We start from the raw sequence: 24,789 nt of genomic DNA, 5'->3' as shown, positions 1-24,789 counted from the left end.
AGAGCCAGGCCTTCCTTTGCATACTTATTGATGGTGAAAAAGTTTGAGTTTCGAGTCAGGTTTCCAAGAGAAAGATAATTTTCCTGCCATTTGTCTTGAAGAGCTCTTTGTTCTTAGATTTAGGTGCATTTCTCAGACTCTTGCAGTGCAATGTCAGAATCTGAAAGAATAACTTAGCAAATGCTGCTTATAAGTGCTCTTGATTTGTCAGTACATTAAATTAACAGCAAGTCACTGTCAGGCACAGTTGGTCCTTGCTTGAAGAGTTATTTTTTACTGTGTTTGATGTGTATGACTGTATTTCCTCCAGGGGCACTGAAGAGGTACAGCAGAGTATTGAATTTGACCAAATACCTGCAGAAAAACTGGCTGATGGTAAAGGAAGGGCAATGCTGTTTTCCTCCTAAGCTTTCCAAGTGAGTGATTCTCACCCTGCATTCATCCAGCACTGCAGGCACTTCTCTTGTAAACTGTTTCTTTAACTTTTCACTGTTAAAAGTTCAGCCATGCAGGTCATGGCAAATCTTGGCGAGGCCTGGTCATCAGCAATCTCCAGATCAGTATGAGCTTTTCTCCACTGGGTTCAGAGCAGTCATATATTGTAATTAACTTGTTTGGCTTGAGGTAGTCTGTAAACTGTGCAGTTTTTCTTGGGTTAGAATATTGACTCTGCTGTTTCAAAGCAACAGCATTTGTTTGAAGCTTTTCCTGTGTGAGCCATACATTCCTTGTGTTTCATCAGCTGCACGCTGCAGCAGAAGGCATGCTGTTGAATGGCCTGACTTTGGCCAAGCAGGCATTGTTTTCTGTTGCTTTGTGTCATCTTCCCAAATTCTGAAAAACTGTGGTTGGATGAGGACATGTGAAGAAATATCTGCCCACATTTGACAATTGTTCTGCTCCCTGGTTATTCAACCAGAGTAGCAGTGCTTTTAAGTGGGAATACCATAGCCATGTGGAAGAGAGAGTCATGGAGAAATGTGGCTAAAGAGTTCCTGCAATTTACAGTAGCAGAAAAAAAAGGGGTAGAGGACACTGATGGGGTAGGTCTGCAATTAGAAAATTGCTGCTTAGGAAAAACTGAAGACTTCTTTGTGTTAGCTGTAGAATTCTAAAATGTTCCATCTTCTCTCTCCTGATGTGGCTCAGTTTCTTTGGGGCTTTTATTTGGAAAGGCTCCAGTTGCTTCTGGGTGGGTCAGGCTCTCTAGGATCAACTACACCTTGTACAGAGGCTTCTCCATGTGTTGTGGTCTGCTGTGGTCTCTCAGGAGGCAGTGCTGCCCCTCTCCCCTTTGGTGCCCAGTGCAGAGCTCAGAGTTTCAGGAGTGTTGGAGATGCAAAAAATGGCTGAATAAAAGTCTGAAAGAACGTTTTTCCTCCATAAGTTGAATTCCAAAGAGTCAGTTTTGCTTTCCAAAGCTAGCCTCTGAGTGGGTGTGTGCTAATCCTACCAGTGATGATGGCTGCTCTGTGTCTTTGTGTAGATTCACACGAACTGCCTTATCCTTTCCATCCATAAACAATATTTTTGTCAGTTTTCCTTCATCCGGAAATGATGGATATTTCCATTTAGCTTCATTTAATGAAATCTTGGATGTATGAGCTCTTCAGTGTCACTCGAAGTTAAAACAAAATGTTTTAAGTGATCTTATGATGTTAAAAAAATTACTGTGTTTCGGAGCCATAATTTTACTTGGGCAAATCGAGTGAAAGCACCTCCTGAGGACAGGCCACCAGCGTAGGAATCCAGCTTTTGATTTAGGTTTAGGACTTCGTGGGTTTATGCAGGTGAGTGGTGATGTGCAGCAGAGCTGAGCCGGCAGGTTCTTCACAGCCATTTTGCCCTGCTGTGCTGAGGAGTTTCTGTCCTCTACAGTAAGGCCCTCTGGGGCCATGTTGCACCTCTTAGTGCTGTTTTGCACTGGTATGTAGAGGGATAAATTAGTTTGTCCTAGTGGTGTGTCAGTAGATCATTGGCAGAGCAGGGTGTCCCAGTTGTCCATTGCTCTCCTCCAGCTCAATCCTGGACACAAAACCCCGAATGTGACTTCTCCACACCTTTCCCCTCCTAAACATGCATCAGCAAATACTGAGTCTGTGGTCATATTTCCTTCTGAAGTGCCCCCATTGCTACACATTCAGCTCTGGAAATGCTATTGTACAAGTGGTGAGAAGGATTTTTGACTTCTGTCTGTAATGGGTCTGGTTGCTGAGATTTCCTGCTGCCTCTGCCTGTGTTGCTGGAGCAAAAATGGTGGTAACAGTCAGTGGGTGTTTCAGGGAGAGAAAACCTGATGCTGAACATCTAACAGAGCCAGGGGTGCAGCTGCACCCCCCTCTTGTACCTGAGGAAGGATTTGTGTGCCTGGAAGATTCTTAAGTATTTTCCATGTGCATCCATTGGTCTGGTGAGAGATTTTGCCTTGCTGAGGCTACCATGACTTTGTCAGCAAAAGCTGCTGGAGTGACTTCAGTAGCCTCATGTAATTCCTGTTTTAGTTTTCTCACAGTCCTGGAGTTGACTCCGTTGGTCTCTCCTGGTCTCCCTCAAACACACGTGACTCAGGGATGTGGAGCTCCCTCCCAGCTTGGCCACAAACCCAGTCAAAGTCCAGAGGAAGCTTTACTGCTGGCTCTGCTGCCCATCTGCCCATGGTGTAGCTGGGTGACAGCAAGTGGCACTCATGGCCTGACTCCAGGTGAGTTAAGGACACTAAACACTGCTTCAGAGCAGCAGTGCTCAGTCGTATCTTCGCACAGTTAAGAGAGAAATCGGAGTCCTTTGCTCTTTCTTTGCTTTTTCTTTCCTTCAGATGAAATTCAAGACAGTGTAGGATCAGTTTTGGAGGGTTGATTGTTTCCTTACAAAGTAAATAGCATTTTTCTCTCTGGCTAAAGTTACACAATTTTGTAGAGCTGGTCTAGCCCTGAGGGTGTCCAGCAGCAGCCAGCAGCAGACCCCCTCCCCACATGCTGCAACATGGCACAATAAGACAGTCCTGCTTTCCCAGGCTTTGGCTGTGTCAGAGGCAGGATACCACAGCACTCAGAAATGGAAACTCTTACACTCCTACTTGTCCCTAATTGTACGCACATTTTGTCTGTGCAGATTTCAAGCTTGTCTGTGAATGGGAGCTGCTGGGAGCCAGAGGCAGCCCAAAAGTATCTTCAAGAATGTTGCATTTTTACTGTCACAAGCAGGGCTGAGCTGCGTTTGCTATGAGGAGGGGAGTGCAGGAGGAGGAGGGCAGGACGAGGCACCCCTCCTCCAGGGTGGCAGTGGCAGGAGGAGGTGACCAAGCACTGCAAGGACCACAACCTCTGGCTGCAGTGGTAGGTGCTGCCTCCTCCCTTGGTTGCTGGGAAGGCCGAGGCCATGGGTGCTTTGCTAACTCTGCCAGCTGGTTGCTCTGTGCGGGTGTTTGGGGCGGGCTGGTGGGGCAGAGCCTCTTTGCTGCGGGCTGAACTGGCAGCTGGACCTTGGCAGGGCACCAAGTGCCATCATCTGTGACCCTTCCCGTGTGCTGGGGCAGAGCTGTCCTCTGGTCCATGGCTCTGGTGGGCATCAAGCAGGATGAGCAGGGAGGCCTGGATGTGCTGGGGATGTATGGCCAGTCCCTCCTTCCCGTAACTAAGTGCCCGAGGAGAGGGAGTGTGCAGACAGCCCCGCTGCCTCCCCTGGTGCCACACACCCGCTCCAGGGGCTTGTTGCCCAGGTTCCAGGCTGGCCCTACAGCCAGGCCGAGGGCTGGAAAGGGCTTGTGCTGAAGGGGCAGAAATGCAGGGAGGACCTGAGTCTGGTGCCCTGAAGGCAGATCCTGGAGCTCCCACCCAGGGCAAGACAGGCTCCCTCTGACCCTGCGGGGCCGGGGGGAGCCCCTGCCCTGGCAGAGACCCTGCTGCCTGCAGGGAGGAGGCACCCGGGGTTATTCTCGAGACCCTCCGAGGGATGTTTTCTCGATGACATAGTGCTGCAGCGACTTTGTTCTTCTAAGGACTTGTCTCTACCAGAATGAGTTTCTGTGAACAGTCTCTATTGCCATGTGCATCAGACAGACAACCGGACCCTCTCGCTGTAGAGATTAGGATCAGAGCCACCAAATGCTGCCCTGCCGGGCTTTGGCCAGGTATGTTTGGGGCTGCTCAGACCTCCCTGAGGAGCCGTGGGACCAGAAGGAATCTAAGGGCAGTTCTTAGTACAATTTTCAAGCCACCTCGGATGGACCGAGCGGGCTCAACCCGGGCAAATCCAGGCGGTGCGAGGCACCCCTGCCCCACGGCAAGCTTGCACCCCCACTCTGGTTATGTATTCATTTATTTATTTAACTGCAAACCGCAGGAAACAGGACTCGAGACTTTTTCTCCTCCGCCTGAGCCTTGTAAAAAAAAAAAAACATACAACAAACCAAAAACCAAACCAGCCCCGCTCTCATTGTTTCCGTGTGTCCAGCCCCGCTCCCGGGCGCTCGCCCCCCGCCCGGCCCGGGCTGCGCTGGCCGCGGAGCGCAGCGCGGGGTCGGTTCAGCCAAGCCCCCGCGCCGGCGGGCAGCCCCGCCGCGGCTTCCCGGCCCCTCCCTCGGCCTCCCGGGGTCCCCTCGCCCCTTCCCCCGCGGAGCGGAGCGGGGGCAGCGCGGAGCGGAGCGGGGCAGCTCGGGGGCAGCGCGGAGCAGCGCGGAGCGGAGCAGCGGGGGCAGCGCGGAGCGGAGCAGCCCGCGGAGCCCAGCGGTAGGTGGCGGATCCGGGCTGCAGCCCCTCGGCGTGGGGGGGGACGCGATCCCAACCCCTTCCTCCCGCTCCTGGGGCGAATGTGCGCCTGTTTCCTTACGCTGGTTCTCTTTCTCCTTTTTATTGACTTTAATTTTAATTTTTACGTTGTTCGTAAAGCGGCAGATTGTCCAAAAAAAACCAAACAAAAGTTGCTGTAGATGTCTCAGAGCTGTTGCTTTGGTGCACGCAGCTCCCGGGGTGGAGGCGGGAGCAGCCCGTGGTGCGGTGGGAGCGTTTGCAAATCCAGTGTCAGCGGGGGGTGGGGGCAGATCTGGCAGAGCCGTTCCGGGAGCGCGTTCTGCCGGGTGTGCCGGCTCCTCCGGCCGTCCTGAAAACCGACGGGAAGTTGGAAGGGAAGAGGGGAGAGAATACGTGGGATAACCGGGAGCAGGGCTTGTTGCTGCCGGCGTGCTGGGGCGAGCGGGGCTGGGCACAGCCACCAGCTGCCTCCTGCCAGAGTGGGGCAGGGGGCTGTGCTGGGGAGATTTTTGGGGACCGGGCTTGCCGGATTGGTGGAGAAATCCAGCATCTGGCACCAGAATCACTCGGAACGCGTTCAGGGCTTGAGTGAGAGCCAGCCTGTCCTCTGCCCCCACGCCTCCCCTCCCCTTAGCTCTTCTTGCCACTCAGAGGCTGGTGCTGGAGCCTCTGGGCTGAGCCAGCTGTGGGGAGTGAGGCTGGAGCAGGTGGGGCTGCTGCGTGGGCTGTACCACCTGCAGGAAGGTCTTTGGAGCTTGCTGGCACCACGCTGCTGTTGAGGATTTTCTCTGGGTCTTCTGGTACTGAAGGAAGATATTACTGTCGCTCAGCTGTAATAGTCCTGAGTTTTGTTTCTTTGCACCCACAGGTGATGGGTAGCGAGGTGGTGCTTGAGAGTGTATCTGTTCCTGGGGTTTGCTAACGTGCAGCGTGCACCCCAATCCTCTGCTTTCCTGCTCTTCATCGTGGGACATAGTTGTTTCAGTCCTCCTTTTCTTTTTGGTTGCAGAGGGAGCCTGTGGGCATGTCCCAGAAACATGGCTTATAACTTGGTTAGACTGTGATTTCCCAACAAAAACTACAGCTTCTGATATATGGTTAATGGGTGAAAAATTATCAGAGAAAGACAGCTTTCTAGACATCAAACACCCTTAGTAGTGGAATGGATGAAACTATTTTTAGCACGACAGATTTTCCCTTAATGGCAGAATGGGGCCTACAGAGGCAAACCAGGATCTTTTAATGGCTTCATTTCCCAGATGGAGTCAGCTGGACCTTCAAAACAGCTACACCAGCATTAATAGGGCTGGTGTTGGCCTAAGAATATCATCCAAAAATCACACCCTTAATTGGCATTACTGTGTTGGCAAACCTTGTGCTGCCTGATTCTCCAACAGCCATGTTACTTTAATTGTATCCACATATTCTGTCTCATGGGCAAGGCTCTGAGTAAGATTCATGGAATTCAGTGTGATTGCTGGAGCTTTACCTTCTCCAGTAAAGACAAGAAATGGATGGCAAAGCCTTCAGTCCTGGGGGCTTCTCAAGGAGTCCACATTTGTGGACCTGCTGGTCTGGGCATGCTGCAGGAAGCTGCTTTGCAAGCTATTCTGGGGTGAAGATGCCTTGCAGTACATTTAAATAACCTCTTTGAATTCAAATCACTTTCTGTGATTGGAGAGATCTCTCACTCTTTTCTTTCCATTTGTCCATCCACTCTAACACCTTTTCAGTTGCATTAGGTGGTCACGTGGCATGATGTACTTCCAAATTTATCTGATCTGTGTGAAGTTGGAAGAAGCTGTCTTTATTCCATTTTGTGCAGAGTGGTAGGTGGCCTTTCAGGGGTGATGATGGGCAGGGAGGCCCACGGTGACATTAAAGCTGACATTCCAGTGCTGTCAACACCGTCTGTCCTGCTCAGGCATGCAGCGTGGGAGAGCAACACCAACCCACATACCTGAGGGCTGGTGTGTGAGCGTGGCTGGGGATCTGTTGGCCCACTGGAGCAGCTGGTGAGCAAGAGTTTGCATTGAGTGCTCAGGAGCTCAGCTTTACTCCCACATGTGCAGAAGGTGAAGCCCACCAGAGAGCCCACCCAGCCTGACTTTTGGCTCTGGTGGTGGATTGCTATAGAGCAGCAGCACAGTGAGGAGATGGCATCTTCTCAACTGCTCTCTCTGGTTGGTGTTCAGTCCTGTTATTGCACTTTTTGGAAAGACTTTGTTTTGCTGGACAGTTCCTCGACAACAAGATGGACAGTGCTGGGACGTTTCCACACTGCCAAGACCACTCCAGCCTTGTGGTTGTGTGTTCCTCTGGATTTGCAGGAGCAGAGAGTAGTTGCATCCTATCTCCAGGTTGTCCCTCCTTGTCACCCTTGTGCCTTTGGATTTTGCATCCCTTTTAAACCAAACCAAGCCTACTGCCAGCCATGCCTTTCACAGCTGCCTTCTTGTCTTTATTCCAGGAGATTACAAATGTTTACAGTGTTGGTCTCCTCTTTCAAACTGTTCTTTGGGAATTCTTCCATGCCTGGGAGTTTCTTCCCCTGGTTGTGAGTAAGAGGTGAAATTTAACTGCTTCTGGCAGAACAAGAGGTGTCCCTTAAATGATCCAGATATTTTTGAGGTTGTTAAAAGACTTAGAGTGGGCACGTGCTCTCCTGCAGCTGCCTTTTGGCTTTTCAGCAGCATACTCTGAAGAAACCAGACTGCTGCTGGCTTGCTCACCAGTGCTGGGGGATGCTTGCCTCTACCATGAGCCTTTGACCTTGGGGCAACCATGATTTCAGGTGGCCTTACACTGCCCCAGGAGTGGGCCTGCTGGGAGCTCCCCTTCCTCCTCTATCCCAGGGCTGAACTGTACTGAGGTCTTTCTTTTCTAAGTTGTGTGCAGATCCCTAGTGGCAGAAAGAACCTCAACTCTCTTTTATTCTGCCTCTTATCTCCTCTTAGAGGTACCAGCAGCCCATGTGTTTAGAATAAGGCTCTGATATAGTGATATGTTCTCACGCATTTACTTTTGTTCAGCTTTTCCCCTCATTCTTCTGCATTAGCAATCTGGATTTCCTTCCAGCTCATTGGCATAATAGTCACCTTTCCTTTTGCTGGAAGCAATATGTTGCCTTTAAGGGAGCTGGATTGAATATCCCAAGAGGTCCTTTTCTGATTCCATGTTCATATAGATCAGGAGCTAAAAGAAAGAGACTTCTGAGAGGGGCTTTCCAAAAAGTGGTGTGTTTTCTCCTGCTTACATTATTGTGGTCTTTTTGTATGAAATCAAACCATTGAGACAAACATATATCCCACTAAGATAGGAAGAAATTCCAGCTCACTTGTGGCCTGGATCCACTCCTGTTGAACATGGTTAGAGCAAGACCAGACTCTTTCAGTTACCTTTTATTCTTGTGTGTTACAAAGTTTAATATATTATTTGGGAAGATTAAGCGGTGTTAATTACATCTCCTGATTTGCTTTAAGAGAGACAGACATTCCTGTCTGACTTGTTTGCTGGTGACCTCTGTGGATCAAATCCAAAACTGGGGAGAAGATGAAGCACCGTCCCAGATCCACACACGCAACTTGCCCTGACTGTGTCCAGCTGTGGCCTCCAGGCTTCCCGCACAGCAGTGGCTGTGGAAGGGAATGTGTGACCAGGAGATGTCACTGGCATTTATTGCTGGCTGCACTGGAGCCTGTGGCTTTCAGCAGCGTGGGCTCATTGTTATGAATGAAGGCAGGCAGCGAGTGCAGAGCTGTCCAGGCCGGTGCCAGGAATCCGGTCTCGTGGAGACGTGGGTGGGGATGGGAGCGTGGGAAGGGCTCCTGCCCTGGCGGGGTGGGCAGATGCTGCTCCTGAGGGCTGGAGGTGGTCTGGGCTCAGGGGACCCTGGAGAGGTAAAGTCATGGAGAAGTACATCACACGCTCCTTTTTGTGAAGTGGAGGATTAAAAAGTGGCTCCTCTCACCTCACAGGCTCTTTCCTACCTATTTTGGATGGATGTTTTTATTATTTTCCGTTTTAACCTTAGCATGATGCTTCTTTTAGTTCAGTTCTGGTTTTCAGTCTTGACTCTATCTAGTGAACACACCGTGGAGACAAGGAGCTCATGTTTTCCACAAACTTAGCAACTGCTTGACCCCTTACACCTGTACATGTATAGTCCAAGAAGGATCTTAATGTGGTTCTGTCTAGACTTGTCATGGAGAGAGAGAGAAAAAGCAATTCCTGGGCATGGATGCATGACTTTCTGGAAGTAGAAAATATAACCAGCAAAGGTTATATCCCCAGCAGAGCTGGCAGAAGAGGTCTTATGGGTGTTCTTAATCTACCTCATTGCAAAGTCAGCCAGGTTAGCTCAAGCCACCTTTGTGTTTGACTGAAATTAGCTGAGTCTGCACTAGCGCAGTGAATGTTCTCTCTGTCCCTCCTGCCAGACAGGCAGTGAGGGACTACCAGCCAGCTGCTGGTCCTCAGCCAACTCCTGCTATAGCCACATCCAGGAGAGACTGTCTCTGTGTCCCCCAGGCTTTACTTCAGTGAGACCTGAGCCATTTATCCCGTTATCAACTTAACCACGTTTGTCACAGAGAATCAGCTTAAGATGTGCTCCTTGTACTCACGTTTGTGCTGTCCTAAGTTGTTTCAGCTTGGCACCTATCCCCCAGATCCTAGCTCAGGTCCCATTAGCAGTTCTGGGAATTTTCACAGGTCACTGGTGCTCTGTGGCAGCCATCAGGAGTGGGACCAGCTGAACTCCTTAAGGGTACCTGTGTGGTTCAGATTGAACAGCTATTTTACCCATGGATGGACAGTCCTTTTACCTGAGGATTTGTGAACCATTTAGAGTGATGCTAGATATGCATAGACAGAGCCTTAGAGGATGCCTGTGAGATTTGAATTCCCATTTAAATTAAAAGGTAATTTATTGTCTGTGTTTCTGTGACAATACTATTTAAAATGTTTTATAGAAAAAACTTCTAGGACTTGCTTTTCTGTACTGCGCACTGGGCTTTGGAGGCCAGGTTACTTACAAAAAAGAAGATGGAAGGTGGAAAAGTACTGTTTTGTTGGTGCCATGAGTCTTTGGATAGGAGGGAGACAGAATACATTTAAAACTGCAGTGTTGTGTAGCCTGAAGCCTTTTCACAGGAGAATGCTACTTTAAATATATGGCTGGAGTGGAAAAGAAAAAAAAAAAAAAATCACTTCTGCAAATGATGATTATTTTAAGAATTAAGAACAACTGGTTAGAAATTATTCATTCTTGTAACATATGAGAGCCGTAAAGTTTCATCTATTCACAGTAGTGTTTCAAATGATTTAAAGTTGTTTGCTCAAGGTTTGCTTTTACCATGTCATTTAATGTTATGGATTTGTTCCAGCTGTCCTCCACAAATATATCACTCACGCTGGATTTCGCATGAGAGCAGGCTGCCAGATTGTAGTTTTGATACCAAAACCTGATTTTGTTTTATTTTTAATACAGTGCTTCTTTGCAGAATGTATTACTGGCTTTTAATGGAGTTGGCAGAGAAGGTACCAGCAGCTCTACTGGGCAGAGCAATTGGACCTGCCTTCCACCTTCTGAAACCCCTTGAGGGGTCACGGGTGGGCATCAGTGCAGGTATCTGACCCCACTGACCACGACCAGAATTTGTCCCCTGGTGTTGTCTGTGCTTGGTCACTGTCTCTCTCACATGTCCTTCTGTTCTAAACTGACCTGCCTCATGCGTGGAGCTGGCACGTAGCCAATACAATATACTGCCTGGTGATCTTGAAAGGCTGGGTATGATTAATGTGTAAAGCTTGGATGGCCACTTGGAAAGGATATAATCTGATGGTGCACAGGGCAGATAGATTTGGGGGGGTTAGCCCTTAGTTCCTGAATTGGTAGATGGCATAAATGGATCCTCCAGTCAGAGGAACTGCCCCATGCTCTGAAAAATCACTGTTTGCCTTTAAAGCAAACAAAAAATGCAGTCTGCTTTCTGACAGGCTGTTTGGTTCCTGGCATGGCTGCTTGCATACCCAGAAGGATATGTCCTGTGGGAAGTGTAATAATTTGTGAGCTTTTATAAAATGCAGACACTAATAGCAAAAGCACATGATAAGCCATCTCTCTTCATTTTTATTAAGATTTTTGCATTCTTCTCAACATGTTGACATAATACACTATGCCCTGGGGTGCTGCAAGTGTATGAATATTTAGGATGTGTAAAAAAACCCCACAAATGTGTAATAATAGTCTGGGCAAATGGGTTAACTTGAGTGCATCACTTTTATTCCTGCATTTAAATAAAATGAATTCAGATGCTAGTAATAAAAAAAGAAGCTCAGAGGTATATACTTATATTTACTAAAATCTCTCCTTCCCTAAAGAGTGGAAAAATATATTAGCACTTGTCATGAAGGTGAAGCATATCTCCAGAGCAGACAGTTTAATCTGTTTAATTCTAATTCTTGGTTACATTTCTGTGGTTTGTGTTTGCTTGTGTCTGAGGCTGGAAACAGCCCAATGCTGCACACTGTGGTACCATGACATGTTAAGGCTTCAGGTGCTGCCATCATTGTGAGATGCTTTGTTTGCACTGGAAAAAAAGCACTAAATGGGCAGGGAAGTGTGAGGCAGGCATGTCTGTGTTTTAAATAAAATAGTCTCCACTGGGTTTAAAATGAAATGTTTCCATTTCTTTTTAAGCCTGCTTTTCTAAAACTCATTTAAAGAGCCTAAATAACATCTGCCATCAGTAACATCTCTAGGTTTGGGCTCTGAGAGCACAAAGCATGTGACATTCACATTGGTCTGTAGGATGGGGTGCAGCACTGGGTCCTTGCAGGCAAGCACCAGGGCAGGAGCAGAGCCCAGGATTTGTGTAATAGCCCTGCTAACTTTTTCTAGTTGTTTTTCAATGGCATTTTTCCGTGTTGGGTAGATTAAGTAGGTCTCATTTCCTCATTAAAAGAAACACTCCATGAAATAAGAAAAAATGCTTTCTGCAAATCACATCCTGTTTTCATCCTTATTCAATTAGCACAAATTTTAAGTTGCAGAGTGACTGTGGTCCATCTGACCTGCCTCCCCTCCCTCCCTATTGACACTGATATTAAACTATGGGAAAACTCAGACTGCTGGCAAAATGGGTGGAAAAATCAAATGTTTAATGTTTTGCTTGAACATTTTGTGGTTTCTCCTGAAATTCTTTGTCTGAAACAAAGGCAGTTCTTTGTTCTTTTTTTTGGGGGGGGTTGGTTTTTATTTGAAAAATCTGCAGTGTCACTGTGGATTGCAGAGGTTTCTACATAAATGGCAAAACTTCTCTACAAAGTGTTTGGGTTTTTTTAAACCCGAAAAAAGGGCAGTTAGAAACTGCAAGAAGTTGTCTCTTTTGATGGTGGAAGATTGTTTGTTGGCTGATTCTTACAAATGCATTCAGAATCAAAATGTTGGTGATTTGGAAAAATCTCGAAATAGAGGAATTTCACATGACCCCCTCTTGGAAGCTTCTAAGTTTTGCATTCTTTGCTCCAGCACAATTCCCACTGAAGGAATACTTCAAAAGACAAGATTATGGGTTCTTTTAAAAATGTCATTCCTTGCTTTTTGAGGATGGTACTAAATTGTGTTTATGTATCTTAATCTTACCCTGATTTATGTGATCAAAATTAAGCTTTTGTGGATTTGTTTGGAGTCTGGAAAAGATATGAATTGAGCAGCAGGGTTGAAGTCTCTGCCTTGCTGAACTGGCAGGCTGTGGGTGCAGAGCTGCAGAGGGGGTGTCTGTAGCCTTGTGGTGCAGCAGGAAAGAGCAAAGCCAGCAGTGAGGGGGGAGGTGGTGGTGCACCCACTCTTGGCACACTCAGCGCCTGCTCTGTGCCCAGGACAGGGCCTTCAAGCTCTAAGGGACTGTCTGAAGCATAAAAAAAAGTGGTGGCTTCATGACAATATGGGTGAAAGGACTTTCTAGGCATGGATCTTCTGCCCTTTCAGCCAGACTGGCTTTTACTGATGCTTGCTCTGTAAAGTTGTCACTCAGAGAGTGTTCCTTTGTTATTTGAGAATTACTGAGACACTTAATTGGCTGTTCATTAACTGCCTTAGAGAAAAATAAGGTTTGATTTATCATTATTTCTGCAAATTATAGCCTGTTCTGTGGGCTAACAAGATGAAGCAGTGAGGAGCTGCCTTCCTGCAGCAGGCTGTGCCCTGCCCTAGCTGTGCAGCCCTCACCACCCAGCCCGGGCCTGGAGGGCTTGGGGTGCAGAGAAATCAGAGGAGCTGCCAGCATGAATCAGGGATGGGGAGCGTCGAGTCACAGAATCATGGAATCATTTAGGTTGGAAAAGACCTCTGAGGTCATTGAGTCCCATGTTCATGGGGTGAGGACCACGGAGCAGTGCCCAGGGCACAGTGGAGGTGATGCCTGTGCCTGGCAGAGGTACAAGCTGTGGACATGGGTGCAGCCAGCCAGCAAGGGATGTCTTGGCTGTGATTCCTAACCTTTGAGATCACTTCCCTTCTGTTACTGTTTTGTAAGCAGACATCATTATAACTGATCAAGATCAGATTTCCCAGGTCAGGTCTTGAATTAATCATTGAAGAGAGTGTATATTTTTCTCTGAAATACAGAGTATATTAGAGAGTATATATATTACACACATGCTGATTTCAGACACAACTGGTTTTAGGTAATTGTGCAGTGTGGAACATGTAACTAGCACCTTTGCTTTAGGATAAACTGGTTTATCCAAAGGTCTAGAGTTTACAGAAAGGAAAACTCTGTAGATGCCTAATGCAATGATAGGAATCCCACACAAGGTGCTTGCAGGTGTTACTCACAAGGCTAAGAATTTGGCAGGCAGGTTCTCCATATGAAATTGCTTTGCTACCTTCTGGCCAAGAGGTAAAGTTCCTTCAAACTTTTCTTGTTTTCTGCCATCTTTTGGTCTTAGATCCTTCCTTTACCAAGATCCCTGACTGTTGCTCCCTCTCAGTGGTTGATCCCCCGTCTCGCTGGGGTTGGCTGAGACAGTAATAGAATCCTCCCATCTCTTTGCCAGCTGGGGCTCCTTCAGCCTCCCTGTGTGATTTGATTCAGCTCCGTTTGAGACATGACAATGTTGACAGTGGGATTGCATGGAATTCACTTTCAGGAAAGTTGGGGAATCGTACAACCATTGCCAGTTTGCACTTTACCCTTTACAATACCTAAACATTGAGGGAAAGCTTACACCAGATGTGTGCTAGTTGTTAATCACCTGGGGTTTGGTGTGCAGTGCCTGGGAGCTGATGGTGTTTGGGGCTGGATGAGCAGGAGTGGCAGGACTTGAGGACCACTCTACCCCTTCTTCTCTGTGCCTCTTCTGGTGTTAGGTGTGTTTGGTAGCTTCACAACTGGTTTAACTCTTCCCTGTGCAGAATTTGGGAAGGAGAGGCAATTCCTGCTTCTCTAAAGTGTAGTCTTCTCATCATTAAGCATGATGATGATTGCAAACACAGAACAGAAACTGTCAATAACAATAGAAGAGTATTAACAGAATCAATAGAAGAAAGATCAGAGTTTGTTGTGGTTTTTGTTTGTTTTGTTGTGTCTGGTTTTTTTCCTCCTGTAGGAATAGTAGTAGAAAGATTTCTTCTGTTAACAGGAGAAGCTGAGATGGTTTCTTGTTTACTGGATGGCAACACTGGAGAGGAAGGGATGCGAGTCTTGAAGCTCACTCCATGTAACACCTTCATTCTCAGAAATCCAGAGCAGATGCCCAGGCTTTGCTGGCTCTTGAGGGTTCTCACTGGGCCTCACCAGAGCTATCTGTGCAGGGTTCTGGCATTGGCCATGGGGATGGCAGTGCCCCCAGCACTGTGGTGGTGGCCCTTGGCAAGGAAGGCTGTTCCCTTTCAGCGTGGGGGCTGTGGTCCCCTCTGTGCTGGGTGACACAGACCTCAGCAGGCTGGTGAATTCCCCCATTCCAGGTTTGGGTGGGTGGGAAAGAGCTGTTGAAGGGGCCCATTTGGGTGGAGGAGGCAGCCCTGGTGCTGCCCTGGCCCTACCTGGGTCAGGCAGCCGCAGGGAGGGCTTTGAAATGCGAAGCGGCTTCCTTAGGCATTGGGGGGGGGGGGGAGCAAAAAGCGAATTAACCATATCATAGGCACATGGTACTTCCCTGCTCAGATTACACTACAAAATCTGGGCAGTTCCTAAGATAGAGCTGGAAAAGGGGATTTGGGAGTGTGAGCAGCACTTGGAGCAGAGCACAGCTGACATGGCTGGGAACAAAAGGTGATAGGAAAACTCACTGCATGGACATTGCTGCACACCCACAGGTCAGCAAATCCTTCCTCACCGGACATTTGTTGCAGATTTACTGGGAGAAGTGTAAAATAACTTTGTTTGAGTGCTGGCTTTGCTTTGTGCCTTGTGTGCTGCTAGTTGCAAGGATTGTATCTGGCTGTGTTTCCCTTTGATTTTTTTTTTTTACTGTTTTCTAGATTTACTAACTGTTGATCAGACTCTCAGCTCTAGTTAAATATCTTCTGTTTGATACAATTTAAAGAGGGATGTAGATAGGGGTGGAACTGCTTTGTTAGTTAAAACTGCTGAAGCTGTGCCTGCTCTCCTTGTAGACAAAGCTTTTTTGCAGCATGAATTTATTTTTTTTTGCAAAATGCTCTGTAAGCAGCACATGTGTTTGTGCTGTTAGTCAGATCTTCGCCGACTTCTTTTTGTCCTCTCCTCAGAAGTGAGCTTCTTACAAAACCAATTATTTTTAGTGCTGCTTCTGGCCTTTTGACTGGGAATTCAGAGAGTGTTTTACCTCACATACTGAAGCGAAAGTTAGGTTTGTTTTTGTTAATGTAAGTCAAGAAGTAGCAGTGATTCAGTGTGACAGGCTGAATGTGAGCCATATGAGCTGAGCTGCACAAGCATAAAGGATGATTGTGCTGCAAAATATCTCCAAGTAATTTAGATTTTGACACACTTACCACTTCTCAAGTTGCCTTTCCCCCTCCCCGCCACTCCTGCCCTTCCCCCACCATCCAGGATCTGATCTGGTGGAAAAATATATGCATTGTCTCTGGGAATAGTAATGGTTGGGCTAGAAGTATTTTGCCTCTGTGAATTTTATTATAGCAGTGTGAGAGCTTCACAAAGAGATGATGATAATCCATAAATAGCCTTAAGTAACAACTCTTTGGGCTTAAATAGCTCAAATTTTCAATGATAATTCTTTTCCCTTGGAGCACGTAAGTGTCATCGACTTCTCTGTTTCAGTAACAGGGTTTGATATGCACTGTATGTAGTAGTTTTCTGATTTAAGAAGTGTAACTTCTGCAGTGAAGTGCTGGAGCAGAGCTCACACGCAGCTCCCGGTGCGTGTGACAAGAGTTGCATGTTAGGGAGGACTGCTTGTCCCCAGGAAGCCCAGGGAACTGGGCAGAATGCCACTGGAGCCCCACTCTTGTGTGGAGGATTTTATAGTGCCATTTTTTTCCAATTAAGCACTATAGGTTTCTTTTGTGCCTTTTTTTTTTTTCCTTTCTTTTTTTTTTTTTTGTAGACTTTTTAAAAATCTGTGGTTTCTAAGGATGGCAAATGAGGGCTGTTTGAATGTTGACTCAAATGATACATAGTCACAGCAGGACTTTATGTCCAGCCTTTTTATTGATTAAATTTCTGCATGTCTTAGCATTAGGATGTAGAAAGGGATAGTAAATGGCTGCTCATTTCTGACTGGGATTTCTTACCAGTAAGTGAAGGGCAGGGGGGTGATGTGTGTATGGGTGTAATATTTAGTGTAACATCTATAAAATAGGACATATTTTAATGGCTCTTAAAGATTGAATTCTGTCCTCTTGGGACATGTATCATAGAGGTACAACAGACACATACCAGGGTAACAGAGAACAGAGTTAGGTTTTTCAATGAGTCTTCTCTAAACCACTGGCCCAGTCCAAGCCCCACTGAAGTTAATAGGAGGGACCCTGCTGACCCTGCTGGAAGTTGGAGTAAAGCCAGGCATTAAGATGGTCTAGATTGTGACATGCCTTTGCTGTTTAGTGTTGTATGTGAAGTTTTAAAGCAGCAAACCAAAAATAATAAATTGGATACTATTTTTAAGGCAAAATCCCAGCAAAATGTCTGTCATCAGGCTCCAGACAGTTCTTTGCTTCTCTTTAACAATGAACTATCCATTATATGGTCTTAATTTATGGAATGTTAGACAGTTTCTGGCATTACTGTGCCCCTGCAGAAAGAACAGATGGTACTTTTTGAATGAGTTTTGCTACGGGATAAAAAGTTCCAGGTCTTCAACAGATCATACCCGTCTGTAAGAAAGGAATAGCATTTGTGTAAAATAAACAGGGCAGAGTCTAACAACTTGAAATCCTCTACTGAAAGAAAACCAGTGCCCCCAGGCTGAGGTGGTAGTATGCATTGGTAGGTAACATGGAAAACTACCACTTAACCTTATTTGAAGGGTGAACATTTTTTTTGGTGAAAAATCTGGATTAGAAAAGCAGTGGTCAATACATGACATGGTCAGTGTATACTGACAGTGGTCTGTGTCTAACAAGGGTGTGTTACATTTATAGTCAGATAGATTGGCTGTGTCTTCATCCTGTGTCCATGCAATAAAGAAGTTCTGTTTTATTTGATTTATAGACCTTTGGCTTTCTGAGAATAGTGTGGAAGCAATGAAGATCCAGATCCTGACAGTCCCCATCACATCAATACATAACGTAGCTAACACTTCAGAACTGAGTGGAACATCTGCATCGTGGTGCATGTCTTGCAGCCTCCGTAAAAGGCTTACAAGTCAAACAGAGGATTGGCAGAACTGTCAGATGTTGCACCACTTTCCTTCTTCGTTCCTCTGAGCGGGCAATGATTGCTTTCTCCTCACGGGCCTTTGCACTTCTGTGATCCACATTTGGGGAGGGAATACCCCTTTCAGTTCATCTCTCTTAACAGTTCTATAAATGCCATTCATACTCCCTGCAGAGTTCTCCTCTGCACAGGCTCTGCAGCTTTATCTACTTGAAAATGAGGTAATTAATCATGTGTGGTCCCCGGGCAGTGTGTGAAGACAAGCTCACATCTAGGGCCAATCCATCCATCCCAGAACAGGTTATAGGTGCAATTAGTTTTACCCACCTCTCCACTGACTGTAGAGGAAGCCTCATTGGTGAGGTTACCTCTAGAAAACTGAAATTAAACTGAACCTGTGGTATGTAGAGAGTTGAAATTCATGGTGTCCTTTGAACTGTTCTTGTTCTTTGAAGGCCCAAGGTCTCTGAATCAGCAGCTTGCTTCTCACAGGGATCCTTCAAAGTTGCAGCACCTTTATATTACTGGAAATCTGATTAAAACCTCCCCTCTCCCAGCCTCCAAAATAACCCAGCTGGGTGTGAACGTCTGACTGGGCTGCCAAAGTGTTTAAAATCACTCAGGGGTGAGGCCAGGTTGTGCCACAGGAAGGCTCTCTGCAGGTGCCTCTTCCTGCCGGGCGGCTGCTTCATGGAGGCACTGATGGAGAGAATGCTGGAAAGCAGGAATACCTCTCATTTCACTCTCCTTTCCTTGGTGTTTGGGGTTCCCCCCCACCCCCCCCTTTTTTTTTTTTTAATACCAGATGTTCAGTGATTTTGGGACACTTTATCTTTTGTGTATCAGTGACTTTGTCATCTTAATTTTTCTTGCCAGTCATGTGCTGGACTGTGCATAATGAGTGTGGAGGGACAGAATATCAGATCATTCTTCTTCTGATGTATTAAAGATTTATTTTCTGTTGCATAAATCTTCTTTACAGTTGTAGGATTTCTTCAGCTGGAAAATAACTTCCTCCCCTTCCAGAAGAAAGTTGACCAAAGCATGTATATGCATTTAACTGCACCAAGTCCAACACAAATTGTGCTCACTAGTCGGTAGAGCCTTCTTGAATTATTGTTCATTGTAATGAAAATCAGACTCAATTTACTGTTTGGTTAGTGCATTCAACAAAACTAGATGTCAAAGGAAAAGACATATTCTTGCTATTTAAATTGTACACGCCTCTGAATGTGATATATAAAAATATTCAATCAGCATTTCATGTTAGCGGGTGTACCTGCAGGGACTTAATGCAAAGATAGAGCTCTCATTGCTCTGGATTCTTTCTCCAGCATAGGAGGAATACCTGAGTGTGGCCAACCAGGAAAAGCAAAGTTTACATCAATATATTCATTTTTCTGAAATTTTCCATCAGAAGATGGGGCTAGCTTCCTTTTCAGTATATTTGGTAGGGTCTGACTTTTTCTCATGGGTGTTGAACAAAGTCCATTTGGTTTCAGTAATAAGACCTGCTCTTTTCTGGGCAGCAATTAAAGTGAAATGGCCATTTTGTTAAGATACCTTAACAACTGCAATATGTTCCCCATCAGAACAAAACCAGCTTTTGCATTATCAATGTTTCTGGATTGCTGAGATTTCTACTTTTGATTGTTGTACCTTTAGTTGCAAGTTATGGGTTTACTTGTATTTATTGATAATCAATAAGTTAAAGTATTTGGGAGTTTGGGTTACATATTTACACAATAGACCATACTAGTTTCCTGTGGTGATAGAAAATGTGATGTATAACTTCCAAACTAAACAAGACTTGGTCTTTTAATATCATTCTGGTTTGTAGGGTAAATATGGTACAGAACCACAAATCTTTATGAACACAAGAACTACATACGTTCATCTGAGAGCAGAAGTTGTCTAAATGTATTTGGACATGATCTGTTTGTGATCACCGAGTGTGTCAGTTTGAGGTTGTGTGCAGTATACAGAAAAAACACAGCTCCTCTCCCCAGGAATTATCCTCCAGTGCAAGGTTACACCTTGGCCAATTTGAATCTGGTCCAAGGCTACTGAAATCAATGGAAAGAGTTCAGGATCTGGGGTTCCAGATGTGCAGCAGACAAAAGGGTTGTGCATTCCTTTCACCTTCCTTGGAGAGCAAAAACATGCCAGGAGAGTCCAAGAATTATGTGTATTTATACATTTCTGTATCTGCTTATGTTGAAACATTTCAGCAATAATTAATTCTAAATACTTTGCTTTTATGAGTTTCAAAATACTGGTTAGTGGCTTGATTTTATTATGGCCTCTAAATAGCTTTAAATCTATTTCAGGTTGGCTATAAATAATTTGTTACCCAGGAGAGAACAGGTCTCATCACTGAAGAAATGAACCAGACTTTCTCCAACATCTAGTGCAATGCCTCCTCTGAAGCTCCGAAGTCTCTAGATTTTAATCTTCAGTAAATGAGGTAGCATTGCTGGCCTTGGCTTCTCTTGAAGGATAAACAGGGCTCAAAGCACTTTCCATCCAGATCCTCCCTGGCAGAGTACTCTGTCTGTCTGTAGGAGTTAGGCATCTTCCTGGTCAGCAGCAAGGTCAGGTCATATAATTGTGTGCTACAGCAGATCCAAGAAAAGGTCTCAGGCAATGTGTGTGTGCTGGGTGCACGGGACACTGGCTGGCTTGTCCCATCACCTCAAGAACTCACTGGCTGCTGAGGAGCAAAACCATCCTCAGGCTCATGCCCAGCAGAACAGTTTACTTCCCAAAACTGGGAGTCCCACAGCAACTCTCAGTTTCTCTTACACAACTCTTCACAGTCTTTGAGGATCAGTGAAGAGTGATCACAGGGTGGAAGACGGGGAGGTATTGCAAGGGTAACTTCTATTAGTTACATCTGGCATTATTGTTGTCTCTGAATGATAGACTCTGCAATGAAACAGCAGAGCAGGCATCTTTTCACATTTTGATATCCAACAAACCAAATTAATTCCATTATCTTTTATGGAAAGTTTGTGCAGGAACAGTTTGGAGTGATGGATTACATCTGCGGCTGCTGACTGATTAGCAACATGATAGATGTAGCTTCGTTTACAAGGATTTGCTTTCATTCATGAGGAAAAATTGAAGGTTTCTATCCAGCACGTTTTTTGCATTAAAACTTTTCAAAGTGCTCAACAAATGGTAGGCTTTGATTTCCATTTGTTTAATGCCTGTGGTAATTACCATTTCTGTGAGAACATTTTAACCAAATGTTCTAGTTTTTCCTCCATTAAAATAATAATTTTTTGCTTTAGCTAAAGCATTTAATTGGTATATATAATAAGTCTGATAGATAATTTTTTTTGTGTGGCCATATGAGAGGAGACTGTTCCTGAGGAATGATCATTGTTGCTTTTTCTAGACTTGATTAATTTGTAATTGGCAATATGCCTCATGGTACGTGGAGTCCTCTGGCTACAGATATGCTCTGTCTGCAGTCCATTTCTCCTGGTTGGAGGGAGGAGGGCATGGGTGAGGGTGCTGAAATCAATCCGGGTTCCTTTTCTTCACACCAAAGAATATCTGGGCAGAAGCTCAACCAGACTGACTAGCTGAACGATTCTCAGTGCAAAATTACAAGGCTGGATCTGTAACCCAGCCTGTTTGGTGTAGTTGATTTCTGAACTGGGTCTCCTCCTTCATTGCTTGTAGAAAACCACAGGATTGAGAGGTGGAGAAATGGGGCTGAGCAGTGGCAGAGCAAAGGAGCTGACTGTTTAGAGCTACTGGTACCAGAGTCTGTTGGGAGATGCACCCACCCTTGTTTTTTACACCTCCATTTCATCCTGTGTCCGTGGTTCTTGTCTGCAGGTTCAGGCACAGACTGGCCTCTGGTAGTAGAAGCCCTACACAACCTGTCCCTCAGTGAAGTCTGAAGATTTTGGTTCATGCCAGCCTTACTCCAGAGAAGTGTTACAGGCAGAAGTGCTACTCAGGAGAGGTGTTTCTTCATGTGCTGCTTATTCTTGACCCTTCCTTCCGATAGGATGACTCTCTGTGCAGCTTAGAGCACAGCAAACTCTTCGGGTCACTGTCAAGTGCAGAACTAGCAAATGTGAGATGATTCCAGCAGTTAACAAGGTGCTCAGGACTGCACAGAGGGCTGAAAATGTAAATGAAAAATTCTGAGAACAGTTGACAAAGGAAATGTAATCCTAGTGACTCAAGACAGGTATTTCCCTCAAGTATGAGGTGGAGCTGTGGTTTGTGATGGGTGAATTTGAGCTGGCATTTTATCCACCAGACAGAAGAAGCTATGGAATCTTCCTTCTCCAGTTTCCCCCCAGACTTTATCCAGAGGAGCAGTATGCCTTCCCTGTGTGGAGCAATGACAGCAGTGGCCCTGTGTGCTGTCTCTGAGTGTTGATTGAAGAGGCAGAGCACAGTGGGGGCTCACAGAGAACAGGGGGGTGCACAAGTTCATCCGCTGTCGTGTGAGTCTCAGCTAGGTGTGCTCTGCAGCTGGGAGAGCAGAAGATGTATTTTCTCAGCTGCAGAGATAACTCATGAAAGGAGTTGGTTTGTTGCTACAGTTGGTTACTGGGGGCGCGTTTACTCTCGTGGGGGACAGATTTGGATCCTGCTGAGTCACAAAGCAAAAGAGTTTAATCTTGGGTCCTTTTGGGGATTTCGCTACGTTGCGAAAAATCATTGTTCCTTTTGGAGGAAGCATGTCAAGATGCACAGCCTGCTCCTAGGCAAATCCTGGTTGTAGACAGCAGCTGTGTGTGTTGTGGATCAAAAGAGATACATTGACAGAGCTCTGTGTAAAAGTGATGAAAAATCTGTGACCCAAATTAGCAAGAGACTATAAAATGTCCCCTGTACAATATGTGTTATTTTCACCTCATCAGCAGATAGAATTTCAATATTAATTATGACAATGACAAGACCAGGACACATTTACTGAAAAATTATTTACTACAAACTTACTGTTAGTAACGTTTTGACACTCCTTTGGAATTAATTGGCAGACTGAAGCAAACCCCTCAGAGTTACTCTGGAGCATCTCAAATAAAATTCTTCAATTCTGAGCTTGAAGTTCAGGCCATGGAGGAACCACTGCTCCTCTGGCTGGTGAGTGGTTTTGCCTCACATGTAGACTGTGCAAAACTCTCCTGCAGTTCCCTTCAGTCTTCCCTCAATGAAAACAATTGTTAATTATTTCCAAATTGACCCAGGGCAGCAAAGGCCACTTGCCAAGCTGTCAGTTAACTAGTAGGTTTTCTGTTGCCTAATTTGTGTTTTAATGTGGGGGAATGTTCATGTTCAGCTGTTCCTAAACTAGGTGGACAGTACCCTGGTGTGCTTCTCTTTAATGCTCAGATGCTCCAACCAACACGTTTCCCAACAAAAGAAGGTCTCTGCTGCTGACTGTCACTGGCTGGCAGGGCTTTTGCGTAGAGGATTAAGAAGACAAACCCAAAGTGTGAATCTGTTGCTCACAGAAATTTTTAAGTAGCTTTGTAGTCATTTAATTGAGGAAAGAAGAAGTAGGGAGAGGGGACTGCAGAGGGAGTGGAAATGAGAGGCTCAGATTTGTGTGCTGGCTTTGGCAGCTGGTTGTTCCTTGGTGAGAGTCAGCAGCAGCCCTGCAAATACATGGGCTCTGTGAAATGCTGGGAAGGGCAGAGGGCTGGAGTACCCTGGAGGATGATTAGGGAATGAAAGGAGAGGGATAAATGCAATCCAGGACCTGGAAAGAGTGCTTTTTGAGGAGCACAGTTATGGGACTGCACATGGGTGTGTTCTGCTGGAGTTACTTACGGTTTCTCACAAAAAGAAGTATCAAAATAATGGGGAAACACTGGAAACTAGGGATTTGTTTCCTCCTGAGACAGGAGGGAGGAGTGCAGCTCTCTCAAGTGAACGAGAAAAAATTCTTTCCTTCACTCATCAGAGCAGCTCCCAGTATTTACAGTGTCCAGAGCATTGAACTGGTGCTGGTGCTGGCCCCTGGGACAAGTTGTCCCTGGAGCTGTGCTGCCACATGTCCTGAGGCTGTCCCCACATGGGCACAGCTGCTTGAGGTGCAGTGGAGCCGAGGGACACGCTCTGCCTTCCTGCTGCCAAAAGAGCTCTCTCTGTGCAAATTGGTTCATAACTTATGAGCTTTGACAAGTTTTTGTTGGCTGTGCCTTGGGAAACGTTTTTGAATGGCTGTTGCTGAGTTTGCTTTAATCTTTCCCCAGGTTTTTTTTGGCTGTCGTGGAAATAGCTGGATTATTTAGTTGTGTTTTTGAGGTGCGTATGTAGTCACCTGAAACTTGGTGATGTAAAAGAAAAAGAAGTGTTTCAATAACAAACACATTTTCACTGAAAAGAAGGAATTGGGCTCCTTCTGCAGCAGAGCTGCGTGACCCTGGCCCGGCTGCAAGTACAGGCTGAGCCTCCTGTGCACGGACACGGTGTGTGCACAGTCCGGAGGGTCCTGGTTTGCCAGGGCTCCGTGGCAGCACTCGGGGCATGTTCCAGCTGCTCTGGCTCCCTGGCCAGGCATAGCCCCTTTGCTTGAGCTGCTCAGAGCTGGGCCGAGGAGCAGCCACGTGCGCTGGGCGGGAGGGTGTTTCTCTTTGCCTCTTTTCCCCCATGTGAGTCGTTTTTGCTCCTCTGCAGCTGTCATCCTCCCACTGAGTCACTTTGGATCTGCTGCAGTGGTGACTCCCAATGACGGAATTTCACTTTTCAGTGAGCCAAGTACCTGCCCTATAATTCTGGGCTGCTCTGGGGCGAGGGCGAGCACTGACACCGTAGACCCAAGACATGATTCTCCCCTCCCCAGCTCTGCCTATCGTTCACTTGGAAAAAGGCTGCTGCCGCTCTCCAGGACATCAAAAATGGCTTCAAAAGCTGCACATTCTGGAAGAATACGTCTCGGAGCTGCCTGCTCGCTCTTGCTAGTGCTTGGCTACTCCAGCTGAAATACCTTGGGTGATGCTTTTCCATTACTGCAGCGTGTCAGGTTCCGGTTTGGATTTGAGCGTGGGGAATGTCCTGGAGAGCGTCAGGAGCATCTCTGCCCAGGGGCGCTCCTGCTGGGAAGGGAGCACTTACCGGAGCCGCTTATGGGAAGCCGCGTGAGTTCTGATCCTGTGCTGCTTGCTCCTTGTCTGTCCCACTCCTGAGTTCTCTGTTGATTTAAGTAATGATCCTCCAGAGTCCCAAATGTC

At 46.2% G+C, this 24,789-nt stretch overlaps 1 protein-coding gene across 3 annotated transcripts in view; it reads left to right on the top strand.

Annotated features, from left to right (window-relative positions):
• Positions 1 to 24,789, top strand: part of FBLN2 (fibulin 2) — a 113,283-nt gene that overhangs the window by 3,933 nt on the left and 84,561 nt on the right. Inside the window, exon 1 of one of the 3 annotated variants that reach the window (XM_051627464.1) lies at positions 4,687 to 4,727. The exons of the other annotated variants lie outside the window; for them this stretch is intronic. The gene's annotated coding sequence lies outside the window, so the exon portion shown is untranslated. Of the gene's footprint in view, positions 1 to 4,686; positions 4,728 to 24,789 lie in introns of those variants that run through there. 3 annotated transcript variants of the gene reach the window in all.

The sequence above is a fragment of the Apus apus genome, chromosome 9 (assembly GCF_020740795.1).
Source record: "Apus apus isolate bApuApu2 chromosome 9, bApuApu2.pri.cur, whole genome shotgun sequence".
Taxonomy (NCBI): Eukaryota; Metazoa; Chordata; class Aves; order Apodiformes; family Apodidae; genus Apus; species Apus apus.
This window is presented reverse-complemented; position numbering and strand designations above follow the sequence as displayed.